This window comes from Bos indicus, chromosome 4, assembly GCF_029378745.1.
Source record: "Bos indicus isolate NIAB-ARS_2022 breed Sahiwal x Tharparkar chromosome 4, NIAB-ARS_B.indTharparkar_mat_pri_1.0, whole genome shotgun sequence".
Lineage (NCBI taxonomy): Eukaryota > Metazoa > Chordata > Mammalia > Artiodactyla > Bovidae > Bos > Bos indicus.
In genome coordinates, this window is record NC_091763.1 from 23,749,582 (window position 1) to 23,772,610 (window position 23,029).

A 23,029-nucleotide genomic window follows, 5' to 3' on the forward strand; every position below is an offset into this window, starting at 1 on the left:
TTGGAGTTTCAGCTTCAACAGCAGTCCTTCCAATGAATATTCAGGACTGATTTCCTTTAGGAAATCTTAAGGAATACTTTGAAAAAAATGAAGTGCTTTAAAGTATTTAAGAACAAATAGCTCTATTTGGCCTTTCCCACACTTTTCCGATACATTTTGTTAATGGGAAGAAGTTAAAAGTCTTCAGATCAATGCTTTTGCTTAGAGGAAACTTAACATCTTTATATTTGAATCTTGTAGACTTGTTGCAAATCACAGTAATAAATGATGTCAAACTTATACTTGTAATTAAATGTTCTTCAGGCCTGAAATATTATTTGCAGTTTATCCTCTGGTAAGTCACTATTTTCAACTCTATGTATGTGTGTGTGTTATTTCATCACACACACACATATGTATATATGCATTCATCCATAAAAAGACAGAATTGTCGATTAATCTACTAAAAACGAGGTGAGAGGAGATAATTATAATAATTTGCTTATTCCTTGAGTAAACGGAATTTGACATAAGAAATGATTTGCTTGAAATGTTGACACTTAGGCATTAGTTGGTAGCATTACTGATCCCACTGTCAACAATATGCTGGTTTACTAAAAATGAATATATATGAACCTTAAACTATTTGGTAAAAAACTACTTAGTATACTAATGGTCCCCTTTAGGCAAAGAGTCTGATAATTCATTCAGATAATGGAGAGTCAATGTTGAAAAAGCTATTTATTCAGATATCGGTAAAAAGAGTATGTTTGTTCTTAAATATATCAAGAGATAAAATCAGCTTTTTAGATAAAATAAATAGGGAAGGATAGAATACATTCAAATAAATTTTTTAGAACTCTTCTTTTAATTGAACTTTTATTACCATCTTAATATTTGGCAAAAGATACCACAATCCACAGAGTGGAAAAAATATTTGCAATATATATACTCTAACAAAAAACATATTTAAAATAAACTTATTATAGGAGAAAGACAAAAATCTAACAGAAGAATGTACAAAAGACTTGAACAGATATTTGCAAAAGATACCAGATATTTAAAAGCCAATAAATATCTGAAAAGGTATTCCTTACTGTTATCTATAAATGTTTAGGTTGACTAAAATGGAATATCCTTACAAAAAGATACTACACAGTAACAGGAATGAATGATTTGCAACTAAAGGCAAAAGCATGGATAAATTTCACAAGTAAAATGTTGAAACAAAGAAGTCAGAAACAGACGGGCACATAATGTATGATTCCATTAATAGCAAAAAGAAGCAGAACTAATCTAAGCTCTTAAGTCAGGACAGCAGTCACCTTTATCGTTAGGGTTATTAAGTGAAATGGGGTACTCAAGAAAGATTTTTGGTATCTTAATAATGCCCTACCTCTCAATCTGGGGGGCAGTTCCATTACTGTGTTCAGCCTGGTGAAGACTCATTGACTTTGACCCTTGAGATATGGTCTTTGCTTGACAAAATTTCAAAAATGAAAGTTTATCTCCTGAACACTTCCATGAGAAGAAAGAAAGATATGATATTGTGGACGAAATTATATTTATGAAAAATAATATATATAATAAAATATGAAACTATTCACCTATAACTCTTACTGTTTTAAAGATATATGTATGACAAGCTTCTTTAAACCATAAGTTTCTTTCCAAATAATTACCATTCATAATTAAAATAAAAAATGAGTTTTATTATACCTGTATTTGATTTTAGTTTAAAAATATATCAATATATAATATAGCAATGTATCTACATAAAAAAAGTGAAGGATTCACTATGATTGGCCTCCATTATATCCCCTTCTGAGCTTCCCTGGAGGCTTAGATGTTAAAGAATCTGCCTACAATACAGGAGACCTGGGTCCAATCCCTGTGTCAGGAAGATCCCCTGGAGGAGGAAATAGCAACCCACTCCAGTATTCCTCCCTGGAAAATTCCATAAACAGAGGAGCCTGGTGGGCTACAGCTCATGGGGTTGCAAAGAGTGGATAGGACTGAGCAACTAACACAGACAGACACAGACATATCCCCTTATATGTTCACTTATATGGCCTCTGGTTAAAACCATATGGATTACAGTAGATGATGATGTAAAGGGCTATAGTGTTATTAATATGGCAGTCTTAAATAAAACTACCATGTCTCATATGGAATGATTCATTTTCGCACATTCTTTGGCACTTATTCTGTAGAAATTGATTTGACAAAAATTTTCCTCTTCAAAGCTTCCACAAGCCTCTTATCCTTATCCATCAGAGGGCAGACAGAACGAAAACCACAATTACAGAAAACTAACCAAACTAATTACTTGGATCACAGCCTTGTCTAACTCAATGAAACTATGAGCCATGCTGTGTAGGGCCATCCAAGACACATGAGACATGGTGGAGAGTTCTGACAAAACGTGGTCCACTGGAGAAAGGAATGGCAAACCACTTCAGTATTCTTGCCTTAAGAACCCCATGAACAGTATGAAAAGGTAAAAAGATATGACATTGAAAGATTAACTACCCAGGTTAGTAGGTGCCCAATATGCTACTGGTGAAGAGTGGAGAAATAGCTCCAGAAAGAATGAAGAGGCTGAGCCAAAGCAAAAATGAAGCCCAGTGGTGATGGAAGTAAAGTCCAATGCCATAAGGAACAATATTGCATAGGAACCTGGAATGTTGCGTCCACGAATCAAGGTAAGTTGGAAGTGGTCAAATAGGAGATGGTAAGAGTGAACAGTGACATTTTAGGAATAAGTGAACTGAAATGGACCAGAATGGGCAAATTTAATTCAGATGACTATTATATCTACTACTTTGGGCAAGAATCCCTTATAAGAAATGGAGACGCCATCATAGTCAACAGAAGAGTCCAAAATGCAATCTCAAAAATGACAGAATGATCTCTGTTCATTTCCAAGGCAAACCATTTAATATCATAGTAATCCAAGTCTATGACCCAACCACTAATGCTGAAAAAGGTGAAGTTGAACACTTCTATGAAGACCTACCCAAGACCTTCTAGACCTAACACCAATAAAAGATGTCCTTTTCGTCATAGGGGACTGGAATGCAAAAGTAGGAAGTCAAGAGATACCTGGAGTAGAAGGAAAGTTTGGCCTTGTAGTACAAAATGAAGCAGGGCAAAGGCTAATAGAGTTTTTCCAAGAGAACACAATGGTCATAGCAAACAGCTTTGTCTAACAACATAAGAGATGACTCTACATATGGACAACAACAGATGGTCAATACCGAAATCAGATTGATTATATTCATTGCAGTCAAAGATGGAGAAGCTCTATACAGTTAGCAAAAATAAGACCAGGAGCTGACTGTGGTTCATATTATGAACTCCTTGTTGCAAAATTCAGACTTAAATTGAAGAAAGTAGGGAAACCACTAGGCCTTTCAGGTATGACCTAAATCAAATCCCTTACATTATACAGTGGAAGTGACAAATAGATTCAAGGGATTAGAACTGATAGACGAAGTGCCTGAAGATCTATGGACAGAACTTCATAACATTGGACAGGAGGCTGTGATCAAAACCGTCGCCAAGAAGAAGAAGTGCAAAAAGGCAAAATGGTTGTCTGAGGAAGCCTTACAAATAGCTATGAAAAGAAGAGAAGCAAAAGACAAAGGAGAAAAGAAAAGATAAATCCATTTTAATGCAGAATTCTAAAGAACAGTGAGCAGAGATAAGAAAATCTTCCTAAGTGATCAAAGCAAAGAAATAGAGGAAAACAATACAGTGGGAAAGACTAGAGATCTCTTCAAGAAAATTAGAGATACCAAGGGAACATTTCATGTAAAGATAGATATAATGAAGGACAGAAACTGTATGGACCTAAGAGAAGCAGAAGATATTAAGAAGAGGTGGCAAATACACAGAAGAACTATACAAAAAAGATCTTAATGACCCAGATAACCACAATGGTGTGATCACTCACCTAGAGCCAGAGATGGAGCACAAAGTCAAGTGGGCCTTACGAAGCATCCCCATGAACAAAGTTAGTGGAGGTGACAGAATTCCAGCTGAGCTATGTCTATTCCTAAAAGATGATGCTGTGAAAGTGAGGTACTCAATATGCCAGCAAATTTGGAAAACTCAGCAGTGGCCACAGAACTGGAAAAGGTCTGTTTTCAGTCCAATCCCAAAGAAAGGCAATGACAAAGAATGTTCAAACTATAGCACAATTGTACTCTTTTCACACACTAGCAAAGTAATGTTCAAGATTCTCCAAGCTAGACTTCAACAGTACATGCACAGAGAACTTCCAAATGTTCAACCTGGATTTAGAAAAGGCAGAGGAACTGGAGATCAAATTGCCAAGGTCTGTTGGATCATATAAAAAGCAAAAGAACTCCAGAAAAACATTTGCTTCTGCTTCATTGACTATGGTAAAGCCTTTGACTGTGTGGATCACAACAAACTGTGGAAAATTCTTAAAGAGATGGGAATACCAGCCCACCTTATCTGCCTCCTGAGAAATCTGTATGCAGGTCAAGAAGCAAGTGTTAGAACCAGATATGGAACAATGGACTAGTTCCAAATTGGGAAAAGAGTATACAAGGCTATATATTGTCACCTTGCTTATTTAACTTATATGTAGAGTATATCATGCAAAATCCTGAACTGGATGAAGCACAAGCCAGAATCAAGATTGCCAGGAGAAATATCAATAACCTCAGATATACAGATGACACCACCCTTATGGTAGAAAGCGAAGTGGAACTAAAGAGCCTCTTGATGAAAGTGAAAGAGGAGACTGAAAAAGCTGGCTTAAAACTCAACATTCAAAAAACTAAGATCATGGCATCCGGCCCCACCACTTTATGGCAAATAGATGGGGAAACAATGGAAATAGTGACACACTTTACTTTCTTGGGCTCCAAAATTACTGCAGATGGTGACTACAGTCATGAAATTAAAAGACGCTTGCTCCTTGGAAGAAACACTGTGACAAATCTAGACAGCATATTAAAAAGCAGAGACATTACTTTGCCGACAAATGTCCATCTAGTCAAAGCTATGGTTTTTCCTGTAGTCATTTATGGGTGTCAGACTTGCACCAAAGTGAAAGCTGAGCACCAAGCCTTGATGTTTTTGAACTGTGGTGTTGGAGGAGACTCTTGAAAGTCCCTTGGACTGCAAGGAGATCGATCCAGTCAATCCTAAAGGAAATCAGTCCTGAATACTCATCGGAAGGACTGATGCTAAAGCTGAAGCTCCAATACTTTGGCCACTTGATGCTAAGAACTGACTCACTGGAAAAGACCCTAAAGCTGGGGAAAGACTGAAGGCAGGAGGAGAACAGGATGACAGAGATGAGATGGTTGGATGGATGACTCAGTGTGCATGAGTTTGAACCATTACAGGATGACAGAGATGAGATGGTTGGATGGATGACTCAGTGTGCATGAGTTTGAACCATTTCTGGGTGTTGGTGATGGACAGGGAAGCCTGGCGTGCTGCAGTCTATGTGGTCGCAAAGAGTCGAACATGACTGAGTGACTGAACTGAACTTTCTTCTTGAGCTCCATGATAGGGAGCCCAAAAGCAGCTTACTTTTATATGTTAAAGCCAACAGTGCAACTTCAATGTAGAACTCAGATGAATTCTCTTCTTCTATCATAATATACACACATAGGCTTTGATTTTCTTTGATACGCCATACAAAATTACACATGATGTTCTTATATGTGGTCTACAGAACATCATAGACAATCTACTGTATTGGAGCAGGACCCTATGGGGCCATCCTGGGACAGGCCTTCTCCCATAATCTGCTTTAGCTCCTCTCTGAAGTACTTAGACAACAGTATTTGATGCAAATCTCCTGAACTGTTTTGCAGATGTGAAAACCCCCTACCAAAAGGAATATGTTAACTACCTGATGGGTGAGCACAAAGCCCCAGGCTTCCTAGAGCCTAAGGACTGATAATCTTAACCCCTGTGACACCACCCTGTTCCCTCATCATCAGTCAACCAGAGAAATGTGCACAATCTGATCATGCACCCGTGACCTCTTTCTCCCTCACCTGGCTATTAAAAAATGCTTTACCAAAACCCATGGGAGAATTCAAGGCTTTTTAGTGCAGGAGCCACCTCAGCTCCTTGTATGGCCTTGAAATAAACTTTTCTCCACTCCACACTCCCATGTTTCAGGCTTGGTTGGCCTCACTGTGTTGTCTGGCACACGACTTGTGTTAACAAAACCGTTGACCTCAGACTGAGACTTGAACCCATGTGCTGGGACTCAAATCCAGCCAATACGCAGGTTGAGACTCAAACCCACATGACCAGGACTTGAACCCAGCCAAGACCCACGGTGCCTGGTTTCAGGACCTATTGGACCTCAGGTTCTTGATGTCTCATCACAGAAGGTACTCAGTGACAGATAAAGTGGATTTATTCAGATTCAAAGACAAGCACACCCCACAGACAGAGTGTGGACCATTACAGAGGGCCAGTCTGGCACAAAATGTGGCATGGTTAGCTTTTATGGGCTGGGTAATTTTGGGCTAATGAGTGGGAGGATTATTCCTATTACTTTGTCTAAGGGGTGGAGATTTTCAAGAGTTGGGCCACTGCCAATTTTTGGTCTTTTGATGGTGTCTTGGAACTATCATGGGCTTCCCTTGTGGCTCAGCTGGTAAAGAATCTGCCTGTAATGTGGGAGACCTGGGTTCAATCCCTGGGTTGGGAAGATCCCCTGGAGAAGGGAAAGGCTACCCATTCCAGTATTCTGGCCTGGAGAATTCCATGGATTGTATAGTCCATGGGATCACAAAGAGTCAGACACAACTGACTGACTTTCACTCACTGAAACTGTCATGGTGCTTCTGGGTGTGTCATATACCTTGCTGATGGAGGATCAAGACAAGTTGACTGTCTTCCATCTTGGACTCACTTGATTCTAATCAGTTTATGTTGTGTTACTGGGCTATACTATTCTTTCAAAAGTTGAGCCCTGCTCAATGTTTTGTTGTTGTTGTTGTTGTCTGACTCCTTGTGACCCCATGGACTGCAGCATGCCTGGCTTTCCTGTCCATCACCATCTCCCAGAGCTTGCTCAAACTCATGTTCATTGAGTCTGTGGTGCCATCCAACCATCTCATCCTCTGTTGTCCCCTTCTCCTGCCTTCAATCTTTCCCAGCATCAGGATCTTTTCCAAAGAGTCAGCTCTTCACATCAAGTGGCCAAAGTACTGGAGCTTCAGTTTGGGCACCAGTCTTTCTAATGAATATTCAGGGTTGATTTCCTTTAATATTCAGGGTTGATTTTCCTTGGTTTGATCTTCTTGCAGTCCAAGGGATTCTCAAGAATCTTCTCCAACACCATAGTTCGAAAGCATCAATTCTTTAGTGCTCAGCCTTCTTCATGACTACTGGAAAAAAAACATAGCTGTTAACTAGAAGTAACACCACATTGATCCTGATGAGCAAAATGCTACATGTATCCTAGATCACCTAGTAATTCATTATCAGAATATAAAAGAGATTTCATGCAGCTGTCCTGCAACAGCTTTTGAGATCCAAATGTGTGTATCTCTTCCCAAGTATGGATTCTGAAATGCACTTTGATAATTTGAAATAAGCCATGGTGATGATGCTGAGTAGGGCCCTGTGGGACTCCTGGGCATAAAGGCCTTTTTGTTCCCCATCCTTGCAGGCAACACTCTAGCCTCCATGACCTTCTCTGAGTTCCAAAGGGCAGAACAGTCACTAATCAAAGGAGAAGCAACAAGGAAACCATATAAGACAAGGTAAAGTGACCAGAGAAGCACATCAAGTTTAGGAGACAACCTAAGATCCTGCAAACACCATAAGCTTGTCAACAACCCCACCCTTTCAAAATTTTGCAGAAAAGAAATGAGGATTATGACTGCCTTGATCCTTATCACATACCTCAGCTAGGGGAAGCACAATGACCGAAACCACCCACCCTGGTCAGGCACCATAGTAACCATTTGCATGAGTTATTTTATGACAGGAGGTCCTAGTGGCAGAGCAATTCTCCCAGGTTCCCTTATGTTACTGCTCCCGGGTGCTCCTTACCCAAAAAACCTCTTCCTTTATCAGCATGTAGGGCTGACATGCTTGGAAATGAATTGTCCAAGTGTTAGACAAGAGCCCACTCTCAGGCCCTGAAGGGATCCCTCTTCCTGCAACACTCCTGTTAGACAAGAGCCCAAGTGTTAGACAAGAGCCCACTCTCAGGCCTTGAAGAGGTCTCTCTTCCTGCAACACTCCTGCCTGACTCTATAACCTCTCCCTATTCCCCAGGAAGGAGGGCACAGTTTTTGAGGTGCTAGCACCCTTTGCCTGGCAAATTAATGAAGCCAATCTTTCCTTCTCCATAACTCTCTGTATTTCAGTTTGGCATTGGTGCACAGAGAGCCAAATTTTGGCAATAGTGGAAGTAGTTCTATAAAAGAATTTACATATCTAAAAAAGAGTACTTTTTTTTTTCTTTGCTAGAGAGCTAATTGTTAAACATTTCAGTTCAGTTCAGTTCAGCTGCTCAGTTGTGTCTGACTCTTTGTGACCCCAAGGACTGCCACATGCCAGGCCTGCCTGCTCATCACCAACTCCCAGAATTTACTCGTTGAGTTGGTGATGTCATCCAGCCATCTCATCCTGTTGTCCCTTTCTCCTCCCATCCTCAATCTTTCCCAGCATCAGGGTCTTTTCCAATGAGTCAGTTCTTCACATCAGGTGGCCAAAGTATTGGAGATTCAACTTCAGCATCAGTCCTCCCAATGAATATGCAGGACTGATCTCCTTCAGAATGGACTGGTTGGATCTGCTTGTAGTCCAAGGGACTCTCAAGAGCCTTCTCCAACACCACAGTTCAAAAGCATCAATTCTTCAGTGCTCAACTTTCTTTATAGTCCAACTCTCTCATCCATTCATGACTACGGGAAAAACCATAGCTTTGACTAGACAGACCTTTGTTGGCAAGGTAATGTCTCTGCTTTTTAATATGCTGTCTAGGTTGGTCATAACTTTTCTTCCAAGGAGTAAGCGTCTTTTAATTTCATGGCTGAAGTCAATGACTGCAGTGATTTTGGAGCCCCCAAAATAGTCTGTCACTGTTTCCACTGTTTCCCCATCTATTTGCCATGAAGTGGTGGGGCCAGATTCCATGAGCTTAGTTTTCTGAGAGTTGAGTTTTAGGCCAATTTTTTCACTCTCCTCTTTCACTTTCATCAAGAGACTCTTTACTTCTTCTTTGCTTTCTGCGATAAGGGTGGTGTCATCTGCATATCTGAGGTTATTGATATTTCTCCCGACAATCTTGATTCCAGCTTGTGCTTCATCCAGTCCAGCATTTCTCATGATGTACTCTGCATAGAAGTTAAATAAGCAGGGTGACAATATACAGCCTTGACCTACTCCTTTTCCTATTTGGAACCAGTCTGTTGTTCCATGTCCAGTTCTAACTGTTAAACATTTACCAACACACTACTGGAGAAACTCTATAGATATTGAGGGGTCTGGATGACAACTGTCTGTGATGTTCTTGGATATTTAAGATAAAAAGAAAGATTTTACATTGTATTGTACTTCCTGACACTAACAACTAAGACAACAGCTTTAGGTCTTTTGAGATTTCAGAAGTAGCATACAATATACTTGATAATAATATCCCAACTCATTTATTATTATCAGTTGTGAATAGTTGCTAGCTGTGAGTGGATCCCAGTGGAAAGGGATCTGAAGCAAGTTCAAAACTGCATCCATAATCTACATGTTACTGTGTTACTAAGTCATGAAAACATGGGTTATTTCAGAAAATCATCATGCAGTGGAGATCATCTAATCAGGACAGAACTAACAACATTCTAAAAAATATGAGAAAATTACATGAACAGGCAGTTTCACAAACAGACACATCCATTACCTCAGCCAAACAGGATACAAATACTATCTTTCAGAAAAGTATGGAAAGGGTAATTTAACTTATTTGCATATCCGTTATTCTGAAGAAGGGAATGGCAACCTGCTCCAGTATTCTTGCCTGGAGAATGCCCATGGGCAGAGGAGCCTGGTTGGCTACAGTCCATGGGGTCGCAAAGAGTCAGACATAACTGAAAGACTAACACTACTGTATCGATCATTTCACTCCCCCACACCTTCCCCCACCTCCAATGCTGGTCAAAGTCGAATTTCATGACAAGAGGAGCTAATATCCCTGATTTCAGGTGTATTACCTGGTCGTTCTCCAGCAATTGCAGAAGTCAACTTCTGGAGGAGGGAATGGCAAACCACTCCAGTATTCTTGCCTTGAGAACCCTAAGAACAGTATGGAAAGGCAAAAAGATAAGACATTGGAAGATGAGCCTCCTAGTTCAGAAGGTGTCCAATATGCTACTGAGGAAGAGTGGAGAACTAGCTCCAGAAAGAATGAAGAGGCTGGCTGAGCCAACGTGGAAACAACACCCTGCTGTGGATGTGTCTGGTGGTGAAACTAAAGTCCAATGCTGTAAACAACAATATTGCACAAGAACTTGGAATGTTAGGTCCCTGAATCAAGGTAAATTGGACATGGTCAAGCAGGAGATGGCAGGATTAAACATCAACATCTTAGAAAATCAGTGAACTAAAATGAATGGAAATGGGCGAATTTAATTCAGATGACCATTATATCTACTACTGTGGGCAAGAATCCCTTAGATGAAATGCAGCAGCCCTTGTAGTCAACAGAAGAGTCTGAAATGCAGTTCTTGAGTACAATCTCAAAAATGACAGAATGATCTTGGTTCATTTCCAAGGTAAACCATTCAATATCACAGTAATCCAAGTTTATGCCCCCAACCACTGATGCCGTGGAAGCTGAAGTTGACCTGTTCTATGAAGACCTTCAAGACCTTCTAGAAGTAACACCAAAAAAGATGTCCATTTCATCATATGGGATTGGAATGCAAAAGTAGGAAGTCGAGAGATACCTGGAGTAACAGGCACGTTTGACTTTGGAGTACATCTGTAAGTAGTGGGAGGATAATGAGACTTTGGGCTTCAGTCTCAAATGGGTGGAAGACCAAGGGCACATGGGTTAGTTGTCCTGGTAGCATCTGCTGGAGCAAGGGAACAGACCAGGAGGCAGGTAAGGATAAAGGGATCTGACATCCACCATGACTGAGATATGCCCAGCGTACATACATTTACAAAAACTGATAGTCTCACACAAAATTTAAATATATAGCTAAATTTTGCTTACTTGAAACAAAATACTACTGTCAAATACTTATATCAAGTACTTTTCTAAGTGATTTACATATATTAAGTAATTTACTCTGCATCAAACCTGTGTCATGGACACTGTTGACTTAGAAGCTTAAAAGAAAAGAATCTACATAAGAAAATCATGAAAAATAAAGAGGTGAATTATAATTTTTAAGCAAAGTAGCATGCACGGCAGAAAACAATAAATGTGGAAAGAAGTCACACTATAATATAAGCAAGTATGTATATTGCAAAGGCATAAGGATTAAAAACATATGCCAGCAATGGAGCAATAATATTATATACCTAGTGAAAATGAGCCCAAATTCAGGCTATATATGTCAAAACAAATCAAGTAGCAACAAATCAAAATGAAAAATTATATTCAATACAAATAACACCCTCATATAGTCTGATGACAGAGAATGCTAAGGCTTTAATACAGAAGGAGAAAAGTAATTCACCAGAGAGCACCATATAATCTTTCAGACTATCATGTCATTTCCTTCTCGTGGACAGGCTTATGGGAATGAAAGCAGATGATGAAAAGCTGTACCGAAGACAGAAGAAGGAGCCTAAGCTATGCGTGTTATAATTGCTTTCTAAAAGGAATTTTTAAGTCTTTCCTTACCACCAGTGCTTTCAAATGATTTATAGAGCAATGAGATTATCTAGTTTGAAGGACTGGTAGAATTCCTTTGTGAAACCATTTGAGCCTGGCACTTACACGATAGTTCCTTAATCATTTTCTTGATTAGGGAATTGCCCTGTTGAAGCTGTCTAACTCGACTAGGGTTATTTTTGTTAATGTGTATTTCCCTAAGAAATTATCCATTTCATTGAGGTCTTCAAATTTATTTTAATTGAAAATATACAAACTTATTTAAATTTAAATTTCTTATGTTTCAGTAGCCATCTCTACTTATTATTTCTTATTTTGAATGTTTATGCCTTCTTCTGTTTTTTCTTCATCAATTGAGCAGCTAATGGTAGGTTTGTTTTAATACCATATATTCATCATGAATGAAAAATTTACTGTAGTTGCCTTATGACAATTTTTTGCTGCTTTAATCTAGAAATTCATGAATACCTATCAGGAAATCTATGAATATGCTTCACTGCTTAATGGTTCAAAGGAGGAAAAAAATATGAATTAAAGAAATCTCAAATTTTATAAAATAAATCACCATCCATTTGTGATTTTAAAACAAATAAAATTCTTAGTAAAATATCAATAGAAGAGATATTTCTATTAACTGAAAAATACTACAATATATTAATATTAGGCAATATAACTATTTTATTTACCTGAAAATGTTAGCTAATATTCTGCTGGCTCAGATGATGAAGAATCTGCCTGCCAATGCAGGAGACGTGGGTTCAATCCCCAGGTTGGGGAGATCCCCTGAAATAGGAAGTGGCAACCCACTCCAGTATTTATGCCTGGAGAATCCCATGGACATGGGAGCCTAGTGGGCTACAGTCCATGGGATTGCAAAGAGGTGGACACAACTCAGCAACTAACACTTTCACTTTCAGGACTGCTTTTATTTACCTGAAAATGTTAGCTAATATTAAAAGTGAGTGAAAGTCGTTCAGTCCTGTCTGATTCTTTGCTGTAGAGTCCATGAAATTCTCCAGACCAGAATACTGGAGTGGGTAGCCTTTCCCTTCTCCAGCAGATCTTCCAGACCCGGGAATTGAACCGGGGTCTCCTGAATTGCAGGCAGATTCTTTACCAACTGAGCTATGAGGGAAGCCCTTAGCTAATATAGATTAGAGAAAAATAAGAGCTAAAATATTTAATCAATGGCGAAATTATTAAAGTCTCACAAAGCAAATCAGTGATTCTAAAAATTTTGTGCAACAGTCTCCCTTCCTGGGGGAAAAATGTCATATAATTGACAAAGTTAGAAAATTTTGCATGAAAATATTTTATACCTTTAAAATTCAGTTATTATCTACATATAATATACAGACAATATTATGAAGACACATTTCTCCTTTTTTTTAATCAAAAAAAAAAAAGGAGATTACCACTTCAGAAAAAAAAGGAAATTAATACAAGCTATCAGTCAGTTCAGTTGCTCAGTCATGTCCGACTCTTTGCGACCCCATGAATTGCAGCATGCCAGGCCTCCCTGTCCATCACCATCTCCCGGAGTTCAGTCAAACTCACGTCCATCGAGTCAGTGATGCCATCCAGCCATCTCATCCTCTGTCGTCCCCTTCTCCTCCTGCCCCCAATCCCTCATACCATCAGAGTCTTTTCCAATAAGTCAGCTCTTCACATAAGGTTCCAAAGTGCTGGAGTTTCAGCTTCAGCATCATTCCTTCCAAAGAATACCCAGGACTGATCTCCTTTAGGATGGACTGGTTGGATCTCCTTGCAGTCCAAGGGACTCGCAAGAGTCTTCTTCAACAGCACAGTTCAAAAGCATCAATGCTTCGGCGCTCAACTTTCTTCACAGTCCAACTCTCACATCCATACATGATTACTGGAAAAAACCATAGCCTTGACTAGATGGACCTTTGTTGGCAAAGTAATTTCTCTGCTTTTCAATATGCTATCGAGGTTGGTCATAACTTTCCTTCCAAGGAGTAAGCGTCTTTTAATTTCATGGCTGCAGTCACCATCTGCAGTGATTTTGGAGCCCAGAAAAATAAAGTCTGACACTGTTTCCACTGTTTCCCCATCTATTTTCCATGAAGTGATGGGACCAGATGCCATGATCTTCATTTTCTGAATGCTGAGCTTTAAGCCAACTTTTTCACTCTCCTCTTTCACTTTCATCAAGAGACTTTTAAGTTCCTCTTCATTTTCTGCCATAAGGGTGGTGTCATCTGCATATCTGAGGTTATTGATATTTCTCCCAGCAATCTTGATTCCAGCTTGTGCTTCTTCTAGCCCAGTATTTCTCATGATGGACTCTTCATATAAGTTAAATAAGCAGGGTGACAATATACAGCCTTGACGTACTCCTTTTCCTATTTGGAACCAGTCTGTTGTTCCATGTCCGGTTCTAACTGTTGCTTCCTGACCTGCATATGGGTTTCTCAAGAGGCAGGTGAGGGGGTCTGGTATTCCCATCTCTTGAAGAATTTCCCACAGTTTATTATTTTTTTTTTCTTTTTTTTTTTATATAGCAATAATCGCGCCTCGGATAAACCTCATTGGCTACGATACTGCCACTGCGCAAAGCTCCCACAGTTTATTGTGATCCACACAGTCAAAGGCTTTGGCATAGTCAATAAAGCAGAAATAGATGTTTTTCTGGAACTCTCTTGCTTTTTCCATGATCCAGCAGATGTTGGCAAATTTGATCTCTGCTTCCTCTGCCTTTTCTAAAACCAGATTGAACATCGGGAAGTTCACGGCTCATGTATTGCTGAAGCCTGGCTTGGAGAATTTTGAGCATTACTTTACTAGCATGTGAGATGAGTGCAATTGTGCGGTAGTTTGAGCATTCTTTGGCGTTGCCTTTCTTTGGGATTGGAATGAAAATGGACCTTTTCCAGTCCTGTGGCCACTGCTGAGTTTTCCAAATTTGCTGGCATATTGAGTGAAGCACTTTCACAGCATCATCTTTTAGGATTGAAATAGTTCAAATGAAATAGCTCAACTGGAATTCCATCACCTCCACTAGCTTTGTTCTTAGTGATGTTTTCTAAGGCCCACTTGACTTCACATTCCAGGATGTCGGGGTCTAGGTGACTGATCACACCATCGTGATTATCTTGGTCATGAAGCTGTTTTTTGTACAGTTCTTCTGTGTATTCTTACCACCTCTTCTTAATATCTTCTGCTTCTGTTAGGTCCATACCATTTCTGTCCTTAATTGAGCCCATCTTTGCATGAAATGTTCCCTTGGTATCTCTAATTTTCTTGAAGAGATCTCTATTCTTTCCCATTCTGTTGTTTTCCTCTATTTCTTTGCATTGATTGCTGAGGAAGGCTTTCTTATCTCTCCTTGCTATTCTTTGGAACTCTGCATTCAAATGGGTATATCTTTCCTTTTCTCCTTTGCTTTTTGCTTCCCTTCTTTTCACAGCTATTTGTAAGGCCTCCCCAGACAGCCATTGTGCTTTTTTGCATTTCTTTTCCATGGGGATGGTCTTGATCCCTGTCTCCTGTACAATGTCACAAACCTCCCTCCACAGTTCCTCAGGCACTCTGTCCATCAGATCTAGTCCCTTAAATCTATTTCTTACTCCCACTGTATAATCATAAGGGATTGATTTAGGTCATACCTGAATGGTCTAGTGGTTTTCCCTACTTTCTTCAATTTAAGTCTGAATTTGGCAATAAGGAGTTCATGATCTGAGCCACAGTCAGCTCCCGGTCTTCTTTTTGCTGACTGTATAGAGCTTCTCCATCTCTGGCTACAAAGAATATAATCAACCTGATTTCGGTGTTGACCATCTGGTGATGTCCATGTGTAGAGTCTTCTCTTTTGTTGTTGGAAGAGGGTGTTTGCTATGACCAGTGTGTTCTCTTGGCAAAACTCTATTAGCCTTTGCCTTGCTTCATTCCATATTCCAAGGCCAAATTTGCCTGTTACCCCAGGTGTTTCTTAACTTCCTCCTACTTTTGCATTCCAGTCCCCTATAATGAAAAGGACATCTTTTGGGGGTGTTAGTTCTAAAAGATCTTGTAGGTCTTCATAGAACCATTCAACCTCAGCTTCTTCAGCATTACTGGTTGGGGCATAGGCAATTCAATCAATTCAATTCAATTAAACTGTACTTAAAGTTAAAAAAATAATAACTTGAAAAATCAAGAAATCCTGTATAACTAAGAGCTAGTATGATACTAGAATCTTTTACATTAATATTAGAATATTGCTGTCAATAGTATTAAGTCCTTCATTTAAAACATCTGGTCAAAAAAATTTTTTTTCAAAGAATATTGTAGCAATGAAAAGAAAGAATCTATATTTTTGTGCTGTTTTGTTTATGCAAATCTATACCTGAATGAGTTCATCTAGAAAATCCAAGCAATGATTTGGAAAATTATAAAAATTAAAATTGATGATTTCAGTAAAGTGGATCATAATCAGGGTTGGCAAACAATTCTCTGCAGACCAAATCAGCCTACTGACCATATTTGTAAATAAAGTTTTCTTAGAACATAACCATGCCCATTCCTTTAGGTGTCATCTATGACTGGTTTTACAGGTAGAGTTAGAGTACTTATGCCAGAGACTCTATGGCCTTCCAAAGTCTAAGATATTAATATTTAGCCCTTTATAGAAACATTTGATAACCCTGATGAAGATAAATATTTGATAATCAAAAATTTTAACCAGCAATTAATAGTTCCAGAAAGAGATAACAAAGAAAGATACAGAGAGGGAGATTTCTTGGACCTGAATCCTATGGGTTTTCAGATTATATATAAGGACTGTCTGATTACTCCATAGAAAGAAAAACATCACAGTAAGCCAGCCAAGATCATAATGATACTTCAGACCTATATTCAGATCTTTTTTCCAGAGAAGGAAAAAGGTTACATATAAAATTTGCAGGGTATTTCAACCTACAGGTATTCAGTGTATTTCTAGAAGATCAACCTAGAAAATTAAAAGTCAATGAAATAATTCCAGCCTACAATTTAAGGTCAAGTCATGATTACACATATGAGGTCTTTAAATGCTTTACTCCTGATCTCTTAGAAAATACTCCACCTAAATTAGGAAGTAAATACCAAAATGGAACACATGAGATCCAATAGAGAAGTCAGAGGAAGAAAATTCTCAGGATGATGAAAACATGGTAATATTCAAAGCCATATGTGCAGTGGGTTTTGTGAATAAACAGGTCAGATGGGAGCAAGGGAAACAGAGAGATCCAGGAACGACATATCAAGGGAAAAATAGTAAAACTTACAGATGTATATTAAGTATTAGATCATATTGAAAATAATTTTACAGTTCTTTGAAAGCATTTGGGTGCTGAGTTAGTGTTAAGTATATAGCAAAAAGCAAATGAAGTGAGTGAGGTAACTCCAAGATAAAGAAAAACTCATACAAGAAATGAAGTGTTAGTGTCTTTAGCATAGAAATGAAGTGTGAAAGTTCTGACAATGACTCAACTGAGAGCAATATTTGCAAAACCATAAAAATGTAAACACTGAAATCTGACTTAACCAGGAAGTTGGATATTAGTATTTTAGGAGAATGGCTACAGAAGTGGAGTCCCAAAGGGAAGAACTCTACAAGGTAAATCCTCTTCTATAATGTAAGTCCATAAGTAAAGTTTAACAATGAAAAATAGACATGGTTCTGTAAACTACATTAGTTAGAAATGTGGAGACAATTTTTGAAAAGGAAGATGGAGGGCAAAGGGAAGTGATAATGGGTGATGGAAAAAAGGGGGGCATTGTTATCACTAGCTGGGTACTACTATTAGAGATTTAGAAACAGAACAGAATTTGTCAATTATGATTCAGTAAAGCTGGAGAAAAGTAATATAAAATGAAATAAATAAAACCCAAACAAAGTATTGCTTAAGAATGCATGTTCTATATTTAAAAGGCCTATGTATAAACTGAACTTGGCCAAATATTAACTGCAACTTTGAGTGACTAAATCTGTCTCAATTTTTTTCCTTTTTAATATAGGTATAAAAAAAGTAACTACACAAGAGACATAATAGACAGTATATGAGCTATTACAGGTAAGACTTTTATTTTAAAAACAGATTTTATTTTGCTAAAATAGCAATTATGCTTTTAAAATAATAGGTATAAATGAGAAAACAGTATCTTTACAGTAGATCTACAAAAGAATAATCTGTATTAGTATTATCTAAGACCTATACAGTGTTAGCAAACTGAAAGAGAGAAAAATTTTGAAAAATCCTGAATATGAAATCAGTCTATTTAAAATTGCTGTTAATTCTAATAATAAAGCTATATTTTCTGGTTGTTGAATCAGACTATTTTATTTTAAGACAACTGTATACAACATTTATGAAAAAGGTGAATAGAATAATTTTCATAAACTTTTATAGACTACTGGCCCTTAGAAATTTTTTCCTAGGAAGAAAATCTTAAACATAAAAGAAAGAGGTTCTATGAACATCAACAATTTAGGTAATTTTAGAAATGTTTCTAAGAACCTAGTTTTTTTCAATTTGGTCTCTTATAGATTTCATAATTTATTATGATATTTACCATTGCATATTCACAACTCTTTTATAGATGTCAGATATCATTCCCATTATACCAATAATATTTGTAAATTAACCAATAACTATAATTCCTGGTTACTAGCAAATATTACTATCCTTTTGATGAGATGGGGAGAACTGCTTTAAAAATGTATATACATAATCTAAAAGCTTGGTCCAGAGATAAACACTTAAAACTGTGTGAAATAGTCCTGAACTCAAAGGAAAATAAAATAGTTCAAAGATTTTTCTTCTCTCTAAATAGAATAATTATTTTGAATGGAGACTGACCTCATAGCAACCATTAACTTTCACTAAAAACTGAAGAATTTAACCACCCAGTGTGTGACATCAACAGGATTTCTAGTCTCAAAGTAGTTTGCCTAAATATACCCAGAAATACCACACCTGCACTTAAGAAAATGTCTTAGCATCATGGGAAAAAAGTCAAAGATCATGCGATCTCCTCTGCTGGTTCAATCCTGCACTCATTACTATTATATGCACATCCAGTTAGTAATGATCCCCTCCCTGGCTTAACTGCAAAAGCATCCCCTTTTTCCAAGACACATTTTAGGATTTTCTAGAAAAAATGATGTAAAATTCCACACTTTCTCCTGACTAGCTAATCTTTTAAAAGGGACAGTATCAACCCACTTATATGGCATTGTAAGAGCATTTTCAAAACTGTTTCTTTCAAAACAGTTTCAGAGAACAAAAACAGTTGCATACTAGGGATAACTGAATAGCTCCCTACCAGAGACAAGAGAGTCGGAGAAGGCAATGGCAAACCACTCCAGTGTTCTTGCCTGGAGAATCCCAGGGATGGGGGAGCCTGGTGGGCTGCCATCTGGGGTCACACAGAGTCGGACACGACTAAAGCAACTTAGCAGCAGCAGCAGCAGCAGAGACAAGAGAGTAACTGGACATAAAACAAGCTTCTTAGATAAAACTTAGCAGAAATGTATATACAGTTAATTGCTGGGGTGGACAAAATACGGTGGGACAATCTTGACTGGCCAGACACAAAATGGGGCAGCAGACATCTCACAGGTGGTGGAAATAGCATATCAGAATGATTACCAGCCAATGGCTCAGTGGGTAAATATTCGCCTGCAATGTAAGAGACACAGGAGACGTGGGTTTGATCCCTATGTCCAGAAGATCCCCTGGGGAAGGAAATAGCAATTCACTCCAGTGTTCTTGTCTGGAGATTCTCATGGACAGAGAAGCCAGGCTATAGTCCAAAGGGTCGCAAAGAGTCAGACACGACTGAGCAATTAAGCACACACCAGACCAGCCTGGAGCCCTGCTGAATGGATTTGAATTCCAGCTCTGCGTCTTACTAGCCAGGTACTGAACAACTGATCTATCCATTGTGTGCCTTAGTTTAATCATCTGTATAATAGACACAACCCTAACACCAACTTCTTAGGACTGCAGCAAAGAATAAATTGACTCCTGCCTCTATTTAGATCATAGCAAACATCGTCTTCCAACAAAACAACAGAAGGATCTACACATTGATATCACCAGATGGTCAACACTGAAATCAGATTCTTTGCAGCCAAAGGTGGAGAAGCTCTATACAGTCAGCAAAAATAAGCCCAGGAGCTGGCTGTGGCTCAGATCATGAACTCCTTAATGCCTAATTCAGACTTAAATTGAAGAAAGTAGGGAAAACCACTAGACCATTCAGGTATGATCTAAATCAAATCCCTTATGATTATACAGTGGAAGTGAGAAATAGATTTAAGGGACTAGATCTGATAGAGTGCCTGAGGAACTATGGACGGAGGTTCGTGACATTGTACAGGAGACAGGGATCAAGACCATCCCCATGGAAAAGAAATGCAAAAAAGCACAATGGCTGTCTGAGCAGGCCTTATAAATAGCTGTGAAAAGAAAGAAAGCAAAAAGCAAAGGAGAAAAGGAAAGATATACCCATTTGAATGCAGAGTTCCAAAGAATAGCAAGGAGAGATAAGAAAGCCTTCCTCAGCAATCAATGCAAAGAAATAGAGGAAAACAACAGAATGGGAAAGAATAGAGATCTCTTCAAGAAAATTAGAGATATTAAGGGAACATTTCATGCAAAGATGGGTTCAATAAAAGACAGAAATGGTACGGACCTAACAGAAGCAGAAGATATTAAGAAGAGGTGGCAAGAATACACAGAAAAACTATACAAAAAAGATCTTCACGACCCAAATAATCACGATGGTGTGATCACTCACCTAGAGCCAGACATCCTGGAATGTGAAATCAAGTGGCCTGAGGGAGCATCACTAAGAACAAAGCTAGTGGAGGTGATGGAATTCTAGTTGAGCTATTTCAAATCCTAAAAGAGGATGCTGTGAAAGTGCTTCACTCAATATGCCAGCAAATTTGGAAAACTCAGCAGTGGCCACAGGACTGGAAAAGGTCACTTTTCATTCCAATCCCAAAGAAAAGCAATGCCAAAGAATGCTCAAAATACCACACAATTGCACTCATCTCACACACTAATAAAGTAATGCTCAAAATTCTCCAAGCCAGGTTTCAGCAATATCTGAACTATGAACTTCCAGATGTTCAAGCTGGTTTTAGAAAAGGCAGAGGCACCAGAGATCAAATTACCAACATCCACTGGATCATGGAAAAAGCAAGAGAGTTCCAGAAAAACATCTATTTCTGCTTTATTGACTATGCCAAAGCCTTTGACTGTGTGGATCACAATAAACTGTGGAAAATTCTGAAAGAGATGGGAATACCAGACCACCTGACCTGCCTCTTGAGAAACCTGTATGCAGGTCAGGAAGCAATAGTTAGACCTGGACATGGAACAACAGACTGGTCAAGGCTGTATATTGTCACCCTACTTATTTAACTTATATGCAGACTACATCATGAGAAACGCTGGGCTGGATGAAGCACAAGTTGGAATTAAGACTGCTGGGAGAAATATCAATAACCTCAGATATGCAGATGACACCACTGTCAACCACAAATTGGCACTTACCAAGAGCACTGCCAGTGACTGAACAACAAATGCATTTGACATTTGTCTCTATGGAGACTGAATTCCATGCTGCTATGGCTGTTGTCCTTCAACAGTCCCTGAGGGAGTTCACGGTGGAGTGAGGCACACTGTGCTCCCCGGGAATCTGGTGGGACAGGATTAATATAGTTGGATGTTTTTAGGAACAGATTTTATGATCTCAATCCTTGCATCTACTCATATCTAGAGAAGCACTAAATCCCTTCATGGTGACATCAGACCCTCATGACTAACAAAAAACCTTTTGTAAATTGAGTGCTTCATGGTATCGAACTCCCCCCTTCACCAAAATGTTAGATATTGACTTTCCCCTACTGCCGCTTTGGAGCAGTCTCTCAGAGCTATCTGAGACACTGCCTCCTGGGCTGCAGTTCTCATTTTGCCCCAAATAAAACTTAACTTGCAACTCTCAAGTTGTACATCTTTTTTAGTTGACACCACCTTTATGGCAGAAAGGGAAGAAGAACTAAAGAGCCTCTTGATGAAAGTGAAAGAGGAGAGTGAAAAAGTTCGCTTAAAGCTCAACATTCAGAAAACTAAGATCCTGGCATCTGATCCCATCACTTCATTGGAAATAGATGAGGAAACAGTGGAAACAGTGTCAGACTTTATTTTGGGGGGCTCAAAAATCACTGCAGATGGTGACTGCATCTGGTGACTGCATCTTGTGACTGCATCTGGCTGGTGACTGCAGCCATGAAATTAAAAGATGCTTACTCCTTGGAAGAAAAGTTATGATCAACCTAGACAGCATATTAAAAAGTAGAGACTTTAAAGTAGTGCCAACAAAGGTCCGTCTAGTCAAGGCTATGGTTTTTCCAGTGGTCATGTACGGATGTGAGAGTTGGACTACAAAGAAAGCTGAGCGCAGAAAAACTGATGCTTTTGAACTATGGTGTTGGAGAAGACTCTTGAAAGTCCCTTGGACTGCAAGGAGATCCAACCAGTCCATCCTAAAGGAGATCAGTCCTGAATATTCATTGGAAGCACTGATGCTGAAGCTGAAACTCCAGTACTTTGGCCACCTGATGTAAAGAACTGATTCATCCGAAAAGACCCTGATGCTGGGAAAGACTGAAGGCAGGAGGAAAAGGGGATGACAGAGGATGAGATGGCTGGATGGCATCACCGACTCAATGGACATGAGTTTGAGTGAACTCTGGGAGTTGGTGATGGACAGGGAGGCCTGGAGTGCTGCAGTCCACAGGGTCACAAAGAGTCGGACACAACTAGTGACTGAATTGACTTGCTGACTGTGTTTAGAGTAAGAGTAGCTGGTAGAAAGAACATCCACATGGTCGACCAAAGGTATAATTTTCTTGTTCCTCAATTTGCTCCCGGTCTGTATCCGATTATTTCTTTTACCCTAGATTTGCTGCCCTGTGGCCTTTTTAGAGATTATTTCACATCTGTGTGAAATACTTCATATAAAAATTCAGGCAGAAAATTCATGTGAAAATTGACCTCCCTCAAACAAAGATTAACTGGTAAATGATTGCCAAGCACTTGGAACCCCTTAAGTGTTCCAAAAACGTTGCTTGTTAACTCTCCTCATCCTGAGAAGGGCCAGCTGATGACAATCCTAGGCTGAAGTATC

General features: G+C 38.9%; 2 long non-coding RNA genes and 1 pseudogene across 4 annotated transcripts in view; 1 reads left to right on the forward strand and 2 right to left on the reverse strand.

Annotated features, from left to right (window-relative positions):
- Nucleotides 1-6,382: 6,382 nt before the first annotated feature.
- On the reverse strand, nt 6,383-10,342 carry LOC139182672 (uncharacterized). Its single transcript, XR_011566184.1, has 2 exons — nt 10,209-10,342; nt 6,383-7,379 (listed from the first exon to the last, which is right to left on the reverse strand). It is a non-coding gene; the product is annotated as an uncharacterized lncRNA (long non-coding RNA).
- A 133-nt stretch (nt 10,343-10,475) lies between these two features.
- Nucleotides 10,476-23,029, forward strand: part of LOC109558071 (uncharacterized) — a 44,357-nt gene continuing 31,803 nt past the window's right edge. For 2 of the 3 annotated variants that reach the window (XR_011566183.1, XR_011566182.1), the window contains exons 1-2: nt 10,835-10,980; nt 17,843-17,898. This is a non-coding gene — a long non-coding RNA (uncharacterized lncRNA). Of the gene's footprint in view, nt 10,981-17,842; nt 17,899-23,029 lie in introns of all 3 variants that reach the window. The other variant, XR_002180600.2, reaches the window with a different exon arrangement.
- Nucleotides 14,312-14,424, reverse strand: LOC139182865 (U4 spliceosomal RNA; annotated as a pseudogene).